At 48.4% G+C, this 16581-nt stretch overlaps 1 protein-coding gene across 5 annotated transcripts in view; it reads left to right on the forward strand.

Moving 5' to 3' along the window:
* The window catches only part of LOC135916043 (unconventional myosin-Ia-like), a 215447-nt gene that overhangs the window by 23245 nt on the left and 175621 nt on the right, over window positions 1–16581 (forward strand). For 3 of the 5 annotated variants that reach the window (XM_065449256.1, XM_065449259.1, XM_065449260.1), the window contains exon 1: window positions 14879–16225. The exons of 1 other annotated variant lie outside the window; for it this stretch is intronic. The gene's annotated coding sequence lies outside the window, so the exon portion shown is untranslated. Of the gene's footprint in view, window positions 1–14877; window positions 16226–16581 lie in introns of those variants that run through there. One more of the 5 variants, XM_065449258.1, reaches the window with a different exon arrangement.

Here is a 16581-nt window from a genome sequence, read left to right on the forward strand (position 1 = left end):
GACGTACGCCGCAGCACAGCGTCACCGCCCGGAACCTAGAGAGCGCCGACGTTGCAGCAGCCGTCGGGAAGAGCAGGGAAAAAAAAAGGAAGAATGAAGAGGAGAAGCCGATACTAATTGATTTGATTGCTGGCCATTTCTCCTTCCGCCTCCTGCGGGGAGCGCGCGCGCGTTCTTGCCCGCTTCGGCCGCACTTGTTCTCTTCCCATATACTCTCGGCCAAGGAAAAAAAAAAAGCTGGCAGCGGCGAAAAGCGAGGAAACAAGATAGGACCCGGGCCGCCGCGGCGCGTCCCTCTTCTCATCTCTTCGACAGCGGAGGAGCCCGGTGGGAAGGGTGTGTGTGTGTGTGTAGTAGCTACCCCGCACGAAGCGATCGCCGCTGCCGCCTTGAGCCTCTCTTTATTTCATTCCTATCTCGGCGGTTTCATTTCGACCCCCCTTCTCGTATTCCTTTTACGATGTACACCGCCCGCTTCGCTCGCCAGCGCCAACTTTCTGCGGGGAGGCGGCGGCGAGGCAATTTTTGAAATTGTGCCGCCCGCTGCCGATCGCCCGCTGCCTTCGGCCCGCCCGGCCAGCCACCCCTTCTACTCGCGAACGGCTGCGTTGCGGTAGAACGGAGACACACGCACAAACGCCGCGGGAGGAGCGAAAAGGAAGCGGCGGAACCGGGCGCCGCACCGCTCTTATGAAAAACCGCAACGCCAATCCGATACGGTCCGGCAGAGGCGCGCGCACCGCACCGCGATGTTGCGGCTGTTGCCTGCAACTGGTCTGCGTTAGATGCAACGTCGTGCGAGAGCGCCACCTAGCGCTGGTGGCAGAGCGGCCGCCGGCCTTTATTGAACAGAATGCTGATGCTCACTTTGTGCGGGGGCGGTGGTTAATCGACATCCCCGATTGGCGGCGGGGCGCATCGATTGTTCCGTCTCGCTTTTAGCATGCGACCACGACATCAACTCATTCTGTCCGCTGTCCTTCTTTATAATATTCCCTGACAGGTTTCTCTCTGCAGTTGTCGCAGATGAGCCCAGCCAAAACGCATGTTCTTTTCGCACATTTACTCAGCGCTAGGTGGTCGCGTCTCTTTTGTAGTGGATTCGGAAGGCGCCGCTCGATCAGGCTGCCTGCGCGAACAACTTTTGTGCTGTCAATTGTCTGTTTGTCTCGAGCACATACATGCATTACATTTGCGGTTGGGTCTAGGATAAGCGAATACTTTCCGTTCTTGGAGAGTTTTCCACAAAATGTGTTTAAGTTGAAACATTGACCTTTCAGATTCGTTTATTGTGCGATCGTTGGCGAGAATGCAAGCAATCAGCAAGCCGTCTTATCATTTCGTACTTGTTTGGTTTAGTAGATGACTAACGGCTACAGCTCATCTTTTTCATGAAATTTCTGCATTTTAATAAGACAGAGGACGCGATCACGAAGTGGCAATAGGAGTAAGGTTAGCTCGAAAGCGTAACAGTGGTGGTGGTGGTGGTGTAGATGATAATGATGATGAAACCGCATAAAATGAATTCACCAGGTGCTTGGCCTCAGGTAATAATGCACTACCTTTTGAATCATAATAGTCTCGGACAAGGACAGATGATCGAATGTAACTGCCATAGTAGCAGAGCTGCGCCGCTACCGGTCAGCGTAAGCCAGCCACGCGAAATGAGCATCGGGGTCAGGGAGCCTAGCGTTTGCTCAATGCCTCGAAGAGGCGCATTACTGCGACATATACCTGTATGTCGTACTCTTTATCTCAGCTCTGCCGCCTCTTCTACGCGCAGCCCTCCGTTTCTTTCTTTCTTTTTTCTTCTATATTGGAGGGTCAGCTAACTAAAAGGTTAAAGGTATTCAAAAGCATCGCTTTACCCACTTCCTGTCACAAACGTTATTTCTTTTTGTGCAAAATTCTGAAGGTTATTAAGTGGCAATGGTTTGTTATCCTTTGTTATGTGTCGCCATGGCAGACAAAAACTGTATATGACCCCTATATCAGACATTAACAGGCTCTCCAGCGAAAAGGATCATTATTGGGGAGACATACTTTCGTATGATTGGCAGTGTATTACAGCTATTAGGTGAGTCGACTTAAGTCCAAACACCTTTCTGCCCCTGATATCATGGCTCTTTAACCCAAAAAAAGAAAAAAAAAGAAGCGCGCACACACGCACATGCGCGCGCGCACACACGCACACGCGCGCACGCACACACGCGCACACACACACACACACACACACGCACACACACACACACACTCACACGCACACACGCACGCACGCACACCCACGCACGCACGCACACACACACAAACACACACACACTCACACGCACACACGCACGCACGCACGCACACGCACACACGCACGCACACTCACTCACGCACGCGCACAGACACACACACACACGCACACACACACACACACACACACACACACACACACACACACACACACACACACACACACACACACACACACACACACACACACACACACACACACACACACAAAAACACGTTTAGAATGTCTGTTTTGTCCTGTTTGCCTGAGCATAATTCTCTCTTTCTTTGGTGCCTCGGCGTCGGATTTCAGCCATAGGAACATTTCTTTCAGTACAATTTCCAGTTTCTTAGAGAAGACGAGGATGCTACCGTGCAATATATATTTCGATAAGCTGCGCTTGTTTACACCTGTTCAGTGCTATCTTGCTTGTTACCAATATCAGCTGTGTAAAAAGCACCGAACCTATTGTCACACATCCTGCGCTCTTTATGTTGCTTTGTTATTTCTCTTCCTCGACTTTCTTTTCTGTCTTCTAATGCTCACACCTCCCTAAATTCCTGGAATCTGACTGTTTCTCATACAGCGTTGCACCATTTCGGTTGACGGACAGCAATGATGACAATCGCTTTATCAACCAAGCCATCTGCTCCATTTGTTTTCATCTGCCTAACGAAACGAATGACGAGAAAAGGCTGCCTAAGGGCGGTTTGCTGTGATCGGCTCCTCGGAGCAATCCGGCAGGAAGTAACAGAAAGAAAGTGTGCTCGAGACAAAAAGAAAAGTTACAGTCCTATACGTGCAAATGTTACGCTCACGACGCGACAACAATAACGTAATCGTGTCTCCTATCACATTTAGGAGTTCCGCGACTCCTCACTTTTCTACATGCGAATCGAAGGACCACCACGGCACACGAGTAGCCCGCGGCGTTCGTCCTTCTCCAGATACGCGTGCGCCAATGCCACGCGCAGCTCATAGCTCGCAGTCGTCGTCTCCGCGCGTCCGTACGTTCGTCCTGCCGAACGCCAAGGTCGGCGCGCCAAGCACGAGGCGAAAAAAGAGGAACCCTCCTCCTTGTCTCCAGATTTCATTTTTTTTTTCTTTTCTCCCAGAAAGCCGACCCTTCGCCCACGCCGTTACCCCGGCTGACGAGACCCGTCAAAAATCGCCCTCGCTCTAAAACCGCGTGCTCCTCCTCCTCACCTTCCTCCTCCAACATCTTCCTCATCCCGACCGGGGATGCGCCCCGTCTCCCAGCTGCTCTCTTGTCTTCCTCTCGCCAGCGAAGGCCCTCCGCGGACGTTGGAGTGAAAAGCGCAAGCGGACAAGCCGCCTGCCGCTGCAGCCGCGCTCGCCGCGCTCGGGGTGTTCACCTCTCTGTCTGGATGGGAAGCCTCACGCTTTGCGCGAACTACAGCACATTCAAACTCCGGTTATTAGTCACGCCGATGAGTTCAGGGTGCGCAGTTCTCGAGGACTAGCCCAGCGTGTTTTATGTGACCCCATACTCGTTATTCAAGAGGCAGACAATTTCTGAAGACTGCGTTGCATCATTACTGCTAGTCTAGCTCTCAACTGCGAGAGCGAGCGAGCGAGCGAGCGAGAGAGAGAGAGAGGGAGAGAGAGAGAGATTGTGGAGTGGAAGGAGCGCGGTCTTCTCAGCCCTTTAGGGAACACGGCTCAGTGCCTTGAAACTGCGAGACATTTATGGAAAAGTACTGCTCGCGCATTGCGTGCAGCCAAAGCGCTTCTAATCTTTTTGAGAAGTGTGGGCCTTAATGAAACTTTATGACAGGTGTAGTATGTCTGCGCGTCTGTGCATGTCTTAATCATAATTTTCGTTCTCATCATGAACATTTCTCTCTTGCTTTCACTTTTTTTACTCCCATTCCTATTCCGCAATGCTGAGTAGCAGGTCAGAACTTTGATTGAGGCCCACCACTGAACTACTACGTCGAAATGAATCTCCCTCGGTGTGGATATACGTGCGGTTTCTCTGTCTGTATGATCACTTATATATCATATATTTCACCCAGCACCTGGAGCAGATTGCCACGCCGTCAGTCAGGAAAATATGTCCAGCTCTCAATAAAAAGAAATAAAAAGGCATCTCTTTCTCTCTCGCGCTTCTTGTGGAGACGGTCGCGTAAATTTTTATGACATGGCTATTCACATCGAGTTCACACGCTATATATGGATAATTCGTGCGGATAACACGATATGCTTACTTCCCGTGCATTTAACTTCTAATTTCTAGTTGCATATACGCACAAATTATGTTCATAACTAACGACAGCCGCTCACACAGTGATTAAGAAAAGAACTATATTACGCAATAGCTCAAAAACACCTTCACCACTGTCTTCTTTTATAGGGGAAATTATAGACGCTCTCAGGTGAACGAGCGGCTCCTCCAGCCCGGCCGTGGCTCCATGTGGCTGTCCTCGTGGCTGAGCGCATGCGCAGCGCACGCGCCGTAGTTTTAAGACAATCAGTGGTGGGTGCCAGCTTAAGGGCGAGCCAAGGTGGCTGATGGCTTCATGTGCGCAATATTTCCGCGCGGCTAGTGTTAGAGGTCGTGCAGTAAAGTTTTCGAGACGCGGTGAAGCTAGAGGCAGCACGAAGCGTTCGCTCCCCGTTGCCGGCGCTTTTCATCACGACAGCGTTTTGACAAAGAGTGATCGTCGTCACTGAATGAGATATGTTTATGTTTGCCTGAGCACGCGGGACACCATGCTTGTTAACGTAATTAGCAAGCGAATGCTTACTGCTATATATGTGGCCCATAAAAGCTATGAATCTTGCCATGTGTAGTAGTCCAATACTTTGCTGTCATTATCAACAATTTGTTTTCCCGGCAAAACTACGACATTTTTTTCACACTTCGCCGGCTTTCTGTCTTTGCCAGGAAACTTAAACACGGGATGTGTACTTGGAAACACTTCATTTTGACGTCCCTTGCGATTCTCTATAACTGCCTAATTGACATTATGACAATAAATTAAAGTTATCTAGTTACTTTCATTAAACTAGTTCAATCTGAGGAACTAAAATTGCTGGTTATTTCTCGACCAGAGTCCGAGAACTGGGTTTTATTTACCTAGAATGATTCGAATATTTCTAATGTTTCGTGCATGATAGCTGGAACACCTAGCATATGTTTATAGGTTCCCACAGTATATGGCTTCGCCATATGTTATGAGGCTGTCTGTAGGGGTCCCTGATCATCACACGCTCTCTGATGCTTCAGGTGGACCTTCCTACGTTGGCCTTGTATTGCTGGCGGTAACAGTGATGTAGAATTCATTACCGGAGAAAACAATTTATCGGTATACTCACGGTTTGTTAGCATTTATGGTGCGGTGGCGTAACTTGGCGTTAAATGCCAGCTTAGCCATTAAGCAAAGCAAGGAAAATGCGAACTTGCCACTTAGGGAATACAATGGAAGAAAGCGCTATAGACACAGTTCTCCAGCACAAGTACACGGAAACGAATCCACACGCCCTTGACGATCTTCTTTCACCTCATCATAGTCGCCGTTTACTGTTTCTGCATCGCCAGAACTAATGCATCACCGGAAGTAACGCGTGCTTTCTTGTTTTGACGCGCTCTAGGCGAAACTGGGGAGCAACACACCGGCGGAGAGTCGAAGGGAAACCCCAACAAGTTCAGATTGAAGCACCATGTATTCTGATCGAGTGAATAAGGCTCTAACACAGTTTCCGAATAGACATGTTTATGCCACTGTACCGCCTCACCCCCCCCCCCCCCCCCCTTATATCTTACCCTATTCCACCCGGTCCTATCCTAACCTGGGGATCCCAGAGAAGAATATATTTGACCACGTCATCGCGCCGCCTAAGGCACCAGTGAAGGACACTTGCGTATCATAGAAGCGCGAAGTGAAGCGCCTGTGCTATCATTCCCGAGACTTACACTCAGCAGTGTGCGAGCTGCCTTGAGCAAGCGTGGCATGTTTTTTTGACGTAACGCACTTGTCTCTTGTACATAATATCCACAATTAAATATTCAAGCAGGTTAGCGATTCTTTTCTTCTAAGCCTGGTGACGGATACAGTTGCGGCGTTGTAACATCAAGATTCATTAGTTCTGAACCTGTAACGCCGACCACTGATAAACAAAGTGGATACTTGGATCAAGTTGGTATCAGCCATGCCAAAGGTACTCTCCGAAGGTAGGAAATGTAGCGGAATAAACTAGCGTGCCAAGCGAAGGAGCAGACCAATACGACCTCCTGAGAGTAATGCAGCGGTTGGCAGGGTGCTGCCAGCCGCCGTCATACTCAGCCGGTCGCTATTTTAGTCCCCGCTTCATCTGAGACGTCCGTGGCGTTGCCGCCTCTTTGTTGACGCACCGTGCAGGGCCAGCGACTCTTGCAGTTTATCGAAGGAATTTTTAGTGACTGTTGCTTTAGAGTTCTGAATAGAAAGCACAGAGGAGCTTGAGATTCCAAGCGCGTCCCTTAATTTATTGCGACGCCATGAGTGAAAAAGAAGGAGGAAACATGTCACTCGCAGCAGGCAGCACTAGACTTGAAAATTACATGCCGGCAAATTCTCCGTTTGAGAGTCCCCTACCGAACGTAGTGTAGAGTTGGAGTTTTCAAGACGGTAAGGTTAGTTGCTAGAGCTTGTATTCATATGTGCATCGCAATACTGAAGAAGACACAACCACGAAGAGAGAAATGAAATAGACTGGACAAGCGCTGGTCTTTTGTAAGTATGCGCACAGGCGTGAACATTGTAAGATGATGGCGAGTCGGGCTAGTTGGTCGAAGTTCAAGAGCACCAAAAGTTGAGCGGGTTGGTATTTATTCATGATTGGAAAGATACGAGGCAGTGCGAAAAAAAAAGCAGGCAAATGGGCAGAGAAACAGACAAGACGAGCTTGTTTTGTCCGCATGTCTCTCTGCCCATCTGGCTGCATTTTTTTTCGCACCGTTTTGTTTTTTTCACGCTTATTTAGCTTCCCAGTCATGGTTGAAATTCATAATGAACTGATGTTGAAGCTCATCAGCACACACACAAAGTGAGTACCACACACACACACAAAAAAAGAAAGCAGACAGCACAGCGCTTCATTCACAACTGAAACTTTCAATGGCGAGTGAAGCGCTGTCCTGTCTTACTTTTTCGTGCTCTTTTTGTGTGCGTGCTGTATGAGCTTCAACATCAGTCCATTATGAACGAACACTGTACACGAGTCTGAGCTTTCGGCGAACACAAAAAAGGATGGCACGCACTCACGGACGTCCATTTGTACAAGACAGACGCAGATGACTGACGGGGTTTGAGCAAACGCATTTGGTTCTGCGCACTATTTATTCTACCTCGTCCCGCTTACTTGTCCACGCAGCTCACCCTTAACACTCCGTCTCAGAGTCACACAGAAGTCAAAAAGAGCTCAATCACCTTCCTCCTAAATATCCGTTGTCCTCGCGGCAACACAAGGTCACTTGCCCCCTTGTGTGTGGGGTTGCATGAAACATTGGCCCATCCCTAGCTCGGCACGTCCTGTAACAAATTCGGGGCACCGTAACAAATAATAAATGATAAAGAGCCTGAGAGTGCGCTGGACCACCTAGATGGAGTTCGCGCTGACCACGTGTTCATGTGATGTCGCCGGGTGACTTTAATTCTCTGGAGTCCCTCATATAGGCACACAAAGGTGATGCGGTAGACGACAGGACGAACGGGTGCGACTAACGCTAGCGTGTTTCATGACTACTTTTCCGTCCTGAAGAGCCTTGTTTAGTCAACCCAAACTCCAATATTGTTCGAGAAAGTCTGTTCGTATCGGCGCTGACTATACATAACCGCCGATATGTGAGGGCAGCTACTGGAAAATTAAGGCAAATTCACTGCCGGGTAATTATACAACTGCGTGTAGTGCACTTGTCATGGTACAGCCCTAGTCGTAATAACTGTAGCGGAAACTTGCTGTCTTGTTCTGCGGTCGGCAGAACTTCAGCGTCACCGCTTCAACGGCAACACTTTTGCGTGTCGTAAAGAACGTGTCAACTCTGACACTCTAGGGTATATAACTTGATAGCATAGGAATTTGGTCTCATTAGTGCAAGATACTGTGAGAACTAGTATCACATATTCACTTCAGCTTCGAGAAGGCTACCGCTCTTGATGCACTTTCCTTGTCAGTAAAGCCGTCATTGAATAGATGGAGATGGATGATGTACATTATGTTAAAGTGATCGAGCGCCAGATATTTAGCCTCGCCACGAATGTAATACCCTTGATGCGAATTTTAGAAATATTTAGGGGACATTGAGAACTTTCTTGCGACCGCGAAGGCTCCTCGTGTGCTGCACGTGCTTCTACAGGAAGCTGGAGACCAGGGATACGGAGACAGCAGAGCGTCAAAAATGCGTGAGATTCACTCCGCCTCCAAAGCAACTGGAGAAGGGCTTTGCCTGAATCAGACTCCATGATACGGAACAACTAGAAAAGCAGCTTTCAGATGCGAGGAGACGAATGAACTTGACGCCAACCGCTGTAAGTGGCACGTTTGGCAGCAGTGACAGCATTGACTGCACATCTGCTAAAGGGTTCCTTCTTCACATTGAAGATTTGCCATCCACAAGAGTACGAAAACCGTATCAGCATCGCCGGTAAACTGGCCTACGATAAAGGTGACGATCGACAGAGCAGGGCAGCTGCGCAAAGTCGGATTCTCCCGCTCAGACGCAGCTGGAAGCCGGGACCTCCTGAGTAACGTACGACAATCATCCAGGGACACACCATTTGGCAGCAGCGACAGCATCGACTGTGCATCTGCTAACCGGTTCCTGCTTCACATTGCAGGTTAGCATACTTTTCTTTTGCCTCTTTAAACCTCTTTTGAAGGTTTGCTGCCACTGCTGCCACGGTGTAACACAGTGTCTTCTGTAGTGTTTGCCCCGTTGTGTTGTGAAGTTTGCATGTGTGCATAGTTAACCGTAGGAATGGCTTCTGGCAAGACTGACGCTCTGTCGGATATTGCTAAGGGCTTAGCTGAAAAGGCGCCAAATAACATTAAAGAGGTATCAAAGGTGATTGTTGAGATAGCCTCTAAATTTGTTGAAGCAATGAGAGACTTAGAAAAGAACAAGATTGATGCGACGAATAACTCAACGAAAGCTGAGCTCACTTCCATCAGGCAATCAGTCGGGTACCATGAATGAAATATTTGAAGAATACTGCAAGGAAATAAAAAGACTTCGACTTGAGCTTACCGAAGTGAAAAACCAGGGCCTTGAGTGCAAGGAAGAAAACCTAAGAATAAACAAAGAGCTGCAGGAAGCCAAAAAGCATCTTATTGATTTAAAGCAGTACAGTACGCGCAATAATATTGAATTAAAAGCTGTACCACAGAATTAAAATGAAAACATTCTCGGAACTGTTGCAAAAGTCGCATCTTCCTTGTGCGTCCAGCTTTCTGACGGTGACATTAACGTGGCTCACCGCGTCCCATCGAAGGGCGATACGCCTCCAAATGTAGTCGTGAAGTTCATATCCAGATCAGTTCGTGACAAACTGTTGAAGGCAGCTAAAAAAAAGCGACTGAATACAGCCATGCTGTTTTTTTCAGAATAGCGATCCAGTGTACATAAACGGCCACTTGGGCCCCGAAAACAAAGTCTTACTTGGAAAAGCCATCCAACAAAAAACGCGAGAAAGGATGGAAATACGCATGGGCATCTGAGGGAAAAATGCTAATGCGAAAATCCAAGAATTCAAGTGCATCTAACACGTGAAGAAGACTTAGCGCAAATAGTTTAAGTATTTTTCATAACTGTACACCATGCTCCTTAACAATGGCTTATTCAACTAAAGAGATCGCCAATCTTTGTAGAGCAAAGTCTACATCAGTTTTTCATTACAACATCTGTAGTATTAATAAAAACGTAGACTTCTTCCTTTCTGCTTTCCTGTCGCTGCATGCGCATTCGTTCAGTATCATTGCAACAACTGAGGCGTGGCGGCAAGAAAGTGAAGTAATCAGTCTTCCAGGTTACAGAATAGAATCAAACGCGCGCGCGACTCAAGTTCACTCGGGAGTGGCGCTGCATTGTTCGTGAAAGGTAATATATCGTACAGTAAAGTTGCAGCGGCCACATATAGTTACAATGACATTGAATTCCTTTTCATTCGGCTTGAGTATGACGTCATTATTGGTGCAGTCCATCGCCCCCCAAGCGGCAACCTCGTAGGATTTCTGAGCTGGAGTCAATTTTTCGCGCTGTTTCAAGGCACCTAAATGAACCAGTGGTTATAGTAGACGGCATGAACATAAACACATATAACATGAATAACCGTGACTATAGCTATTTGTTGCAATCATACAACTATCGTAATTTAACTACGTCACCGACGCTTATAACTAAGGCATCTTCGTCCTTAACTGACCACGTATTGACAAGTATAGACACGCGCTTTAGATTCTACAACTAGTACCAAGCAAATAAGAAACAACATTGTAATGAAAATAGATTACAAGATATTACGAGAAGGAATTCTTTGCATTAACTACATTGCAATAAACAACGAGAATATCGATATTTAAATGACTAACCTAATTACATATCTCAATATTGTTGTAGAAAGAGTAATCGCAAGGTCTCTAAGGGCCGACATGATAAACCCATGTGCCCTTGGATCACAGAGCAGATACTTCAAGCACTTAAAGACAAAGAATACTGGCATCAGAAATGGCACCATAAAAACAATATATACTACTCACAGCAATTCAAAGTACAGCGGAATAAATCTGTCGCTAATTCGATCGCGCAAAAGGGCGTATTATACTCACTTAATTACACAGACCGCTGGTAAAACGAAAAAACTGTAGGAAATTGTAAACAAAATCATCGGAAAACAACGTAAGCTAACTGTACTTCCCGAAACTACTGATGAAGACGTTGAAGACGTTGAAGCAAAGTAAATGAAGGCGAATAAACGTGCATCAAGGTGTATTAAAGTGGAGTAAGGTGGATGCGAATGGATTAAGGCCATGGTACAAGTTAGATGAAGGTGGATTAAGGTGAAGCAAAGTGCATTAAGGTTTGTACGAATGGGAGCAAAGGGGACTAAAGTGAATTATAATTTGGCACAAATTAGAAGAAGGTGGATTAAAGGGGAGTCCTAATTTGAGGTGATAACTTAGACAGGTCGTCATGCTTTCGCCTTCAAATTACGTGAGGATACTTCAGTGGTTGTCGATCTTATCTCACTATTTATGCGAAAGCGTCAAATAGTTCATTCGGCAAAAAACGCCGCCGTCAGTCATCTGTAGCAGCGAAACGCCACACAAATTCCCAGTGAATGCGATATGTCACGAGCATGGCTCGGCGGAGCAGCGCGCCAGGTTGTTTGAGGGGAGAGGGCATCGCCGCGACGCCACGTCACCGTCGCTCTCGCTCTCGGAAGCCTGTGTGGTCTGCATGTTGCTTGTCCACGCAAGCGCTCGTTTGCGCCCCGGGGAGGCCAAATATAAACGCACTAAATGTCCGAACGCGCTCACTTGCCGTCGAAGAGTGCTTAACTCGAAGGACCGCTCAGCGGCAGGCGTTCAGTTGGACATTAATGCTTTCGCATTCACAACTCAGAAGTGCTTGGGGTTCCTCGGACTTTTTTATCTTTCATCCCTCATCGTCTCACCTGGAGTAGCATGATAGGCCTCTCCTCCTCCAGTGGGAAGGCTCACCTCTCAATATACAATTAAACTTTATATATATATATATATATATATATATATATATATATATATATATATATATATCAACGAGAAGAAAGGGGGTTAACCGAAGGGCCTGATTTTTTATTAGTCATATCATACGAAGCCAACAAACACAGACACCAAGGACAACATAGGGGAAATTACTTGTGCTCAATAAATGAAATAAAGAAACGATAAATTAATGGAAATTAAAGTGGATGAGAAAACAACTAGCCGCAGGTGGGAACCGAACCCACAACCTTCGCATTTCGCGTGCGATGCTCTACCAATTGAGCTACTGCGGCGCTGTCTTCCCATCCACATTTTCGGGTATTTATGTGTCCTTGGGAGTATTAGCAAGCGCCACCACTCACAGACCTTGGCGGTGGACGTTGTGTTTGTTGGCTTCTTGTGATATGACTATATATATATATATATATATATATATATATATATATATATATATATATATATATATATATATATATATATATATATATATATATATATATTTGCGACTCAAATGGCTACATTAAAGAGGGCTGAAATTGTGCGTGGTTTGCTATCATAGCTGGAAACGCGGCCTCTTGCGTGGGTCAATCTCCTGTTATTGTTTGGCACTTTTAATACTTCAGTCTGAGAAGAGCTAACATAAAGGACATGCGCGGTCGGTGTTTACATTACATTGCCCATTATATTTGTCTGTGGGCTGCCGTTCTCAAAATTCTGAGAAATAACTTTGCAAAGAATGCAGTACGAGGTATGAGCTACTTTGGTGGTAGAGGAGTGGTTGGGCATGCGTGGTTCGGAATTTGGTTCGAAATTATTTTTGCCGGAACGACGTACAACGCCGACGCAGGAAGCCATCGCCGGATTTTCTGCAATACGGCGTCCTTAAAAAAATGCACGCACCTTTCTGCGACGTGTGGTTGCTGCAGCACCGTTGGGTTTCTCGCTATATTACGGTGAGAAACTCTGTGGCTAGCACCAAGAAAAAGTGGCACGCGTTCTAAGGCATTTGCAAGACGCACAGAGGCGTTCACGTACGGGGAGGGGTGGCGTGTCCATGCAACAGGTCAATCACGGTGCAAGAATAGTTTAGGTGTTGTCACTTGCCTGACACTCTATCATGATCATGATGATATTTTGGCGTCGTAGTGACAAATAGTCACCCAGCCTGCTTGAGCTATTCAGGTATGCTATACATGGTTTTAAGTCTAACATTTTGTCTTGCATCTCTTTAATCTTTTTTACCTTCATTAAAGCTTCTGTATCTCCCTTGTACCGTTCGTTACCTGTGCCTCTAACGAATCCAGTCCTATCAATCTGTTCCCTGCTTTTTTTTTCTTCACCGGTACTCTAAACGTCTCTTGCTTACGTCGACTGATGACCAGCTAATGTTTTCATCCAGTTTAAATCCCAGTTCTTATGGAAGGTGTCCTGTAGTAGCGTCACTGACACTGCTGCACTTCCTCCGGTGTCCGTGGTCGGCACCTGTACCGCGCAGCGTCGGACACATCAAAGTGGCGGGTTCACTTCCCTGTGACGTTTGCAGCAGTTTTGTGTGTGTTATGCACAGCCGCTGCCCATCTCAGCGCGTTAACTTAAGCTTCTCGTATTCTATGTTGTGGTCGGTTTGCACATGGAAGTTTTGTTTTCTTTTTTTTACTGGATTCTCAGTCGCGGTTTGGTACCATGTTGTTTTCTATGCAAGCTACAAATACAGAGGCACTTAGGACTCCTGACGTGCACTGATTGTGAAAGCATTCTAACGCCCGATACTTTTCACTTGGTCATGTGTTCCAATTGGGCAAAGTCAGTTTTGAGGAAGGGCCACCGAAATTTTGGGAGTGGGTCAACTCAATTTTGGGTGTGGGCTAGCGAAATTTTGGGGCAGGTCAAGTCAATATTGGAAGCGGGCCGGGTTGGTTTTGAACGTGAGTAAAAATTGTCGAATTGGGCAAAGTCATTTTTTGGGTGTGGGCTACGGCGTCCGTCCGACGCCATGGATGTTCACCGTGGGATTTCGCAGTACGAGCCGCAGCAGGTCCAGCGCATCCAGTGCTGGGAACGTGACGTTAGCACTTGGTCACGTGGGCTTTATTGCCATCGGATGTTAACGCCGGACGCTCGCCAGATTTACTGCTTCATGGGGAATATGAGGCATTTGCCTTAATAACGGCGTACGCCGAGCCTGTGTGTAGTTGTCGCTGTTTATGCGCCTGGTGGCTGTCAACACCTAAATTATTTTTCCTACATTGTGAAGTGAACAGAAAAGTGTTGACTTAGCCTGGTTAGCCAATATCCATGCTGTGCATGATTGTGTTGTCTACTTCCTCGTCCTCCTGTCTAGTGCCGTTCACATTTTTTTTTTTTTGAGGAAAACCCGCCGTGGTTGCTCAGTGGCTATGGTGTTAGGCTGCTGAGCACGAGGTCGCGGGATCGAATCCCGGCCACGGCGGCCGCATTTCGATGGGGGCGAAACGCGAAAACACCCGTGTACTTAGATTTAGGTGCACGTTAAAGAACCTCAGGTAGTCGAAATTTCCGGAGTCCTCCACTACGGCGTGCCTCATAATCAGAAAGTGGTTTTGGCACGTAAAACCCCATAATTTAATTTTTTTTTTAATTTTCAGAAAAACAAACAGTACCTAGTCCCGTGTTTTACCTTCCTTTTGAGCCGTGTCTTTTTTGCGCCTACAAACTTGCCAAGAAACATCGCATGCACATGCAAGAAGATGGGAAATAAGCAAAAGTTGTTGGTGTGCGTTCAGTTATATTGTTTCAAGTAGGCTTGCCGCTGCGATATCAGCTTGTGTCTGTGTGAGAGATAAAAGAGATAAGAGCACCCGAAGTGTCAGCGCCCAGTCTTTAGAGCACGATTTATTCGTCGAGCATGCTTTGTACAAGCAACCGACTGATAGCCTATAGGAAGAACGTGGGTTTCCGGCTGAACGGCGTGGGCTGTTTGATAGAGTGTAGGATTGCCAGAAGTCGAAAGCCAGTGATCGCTACAACTCTTCGACCGGAAGCTTTCAACGTTCACGTCTTCGCAGTTTCCGCGGCATCCGTTTTACTTTAAGGGATCAAATTGCAGAGCGTTTTCTTCGGCGAGATTCTTCAGCGATGACGAGACTCGGTTCGACTCCGGCTGAAATCTTCTCGATGCCCTCTGGGCGTTTCATGCGTGACCAGCGCATCGTTCCTCTGACCTAGTGGCCTAGCTTCGCAGCGAGCGGCAGCGAACACGGGCAGCCTCTCCGTGCCAGGAGCTCGAACCTCCTCCGCGGTTCGCGCGCGCGGCGCGCACGCGCCCTGGGTCGGTTGCGCCGGGGTCCCACGTGACCGGGCCACGTCACGGACGGCACTGCAGCGTCCCCTCGCTCGGGCTTCACTCCATTCGTCGGTTCGCCTCAAATTTTTTGGAGCCTGGCCAAAATGGCGACGGCGATGGCAGCAGGCGCCACCGCCGTCGTCGTCGGCCGTGCGTTGAGCATCGTCGTCGTGGCTGACTTGCCGTGGTTGTCCCGCCGCTGCGCTCCGAGGAAACCCCGCCGGCTCGGCCGTTGCCGCAGCTGCTGAGGGGAGTTTCGCTCAGCCGCATCGGGTGCAGTGCAGAGCTCCGAAGGAGGCGCAGGAGCAAAGGCGCCCCGTGCTGTTGCCGCAGCAGCAGACACACACACACACGCGCGCGCGCAGGGGACAGCAGAGCGCTCGGCGCAAGTGCGAAGCAGTGAGGGAGTGAGCGCCCCCGGGATATAGCGGCGGAGGGGGGCGGCAGTGGTGGAGATCGCGGCAGCAGCAGCAGCAGCACCAACGGCGGCGCGAGAGCCGTTCGGCTTCTCGCCTTCGACGTCGTGAGCGGTGAATCCGCGCGCGCACGCGCGCGTTTTCTTGGAGTATCGTCGTCGCCGTATATGTTGGTGGCCGCGTCGTGCTTTGAAGGCCCGAGGGCGCCGCGGCGGTCGTCCGTTGCTCATCGGCGTGAGATCGGCGCCAGCGACTACGACGGCGGTCGGCCAACGGCGCGTGTGTGAAGCCCAGCAGGCGACGACCCGGTGCTGTGTCCGCCGCACTGCGTGGGCCGCCCCCATCGGCGGCGGCGACGACCACGACACCCGGGCCACCACGGTCACTACTGTGTGCTCCCCCAAGGCTGGATTATGCGGGGCTGACGGCGCTCTCCCATGCCTCCACAGTGTGAAGTATCGGGTGTGTGAAGCTCATTTTGTTGGCCTTCTCTCCTTCTTTTATTCCATTATTATTTAATTTTCGGATTTGTTGCCTGGCGGAATCGTAAGGATAATAATTACAGGGCGCTGTGTCTAAGAGGCAGATCAAAGCAATTGTAATTGTTTAAGCTGTTCGTCATTCTTACCCAACGGACGCGAAGCACCGGTTATCTCGACAGAATGATTGTATGTGTAACGAAGCGCGTGGCACCGACTTACAGCCAGAGAAATGATCATGCGGCTCACCTATTAGCCCCGCTACAGTCGATTGTGATTACTAGGTATTAGACACAAAGAAGCGCCTAGTAATACGTTCTCAAGGTGGCACACACACGC

The sequence above is a fragment of the Dermacentor albipictus genome, chromosome 4 (genome assembly GCF_038994185.2).
Source record: "Dermacentor albipictus isolate Rhodes 1998 colony chromosome 4, USDA_Dalb.pri_finalv2, whole genome shotgun sequence".
NCBI lineage: Eukaryota > Metazoa > Arthropoda > Arachnida > Ixodida > Ixodidae > Dermacentor > Dermacentor albipictus.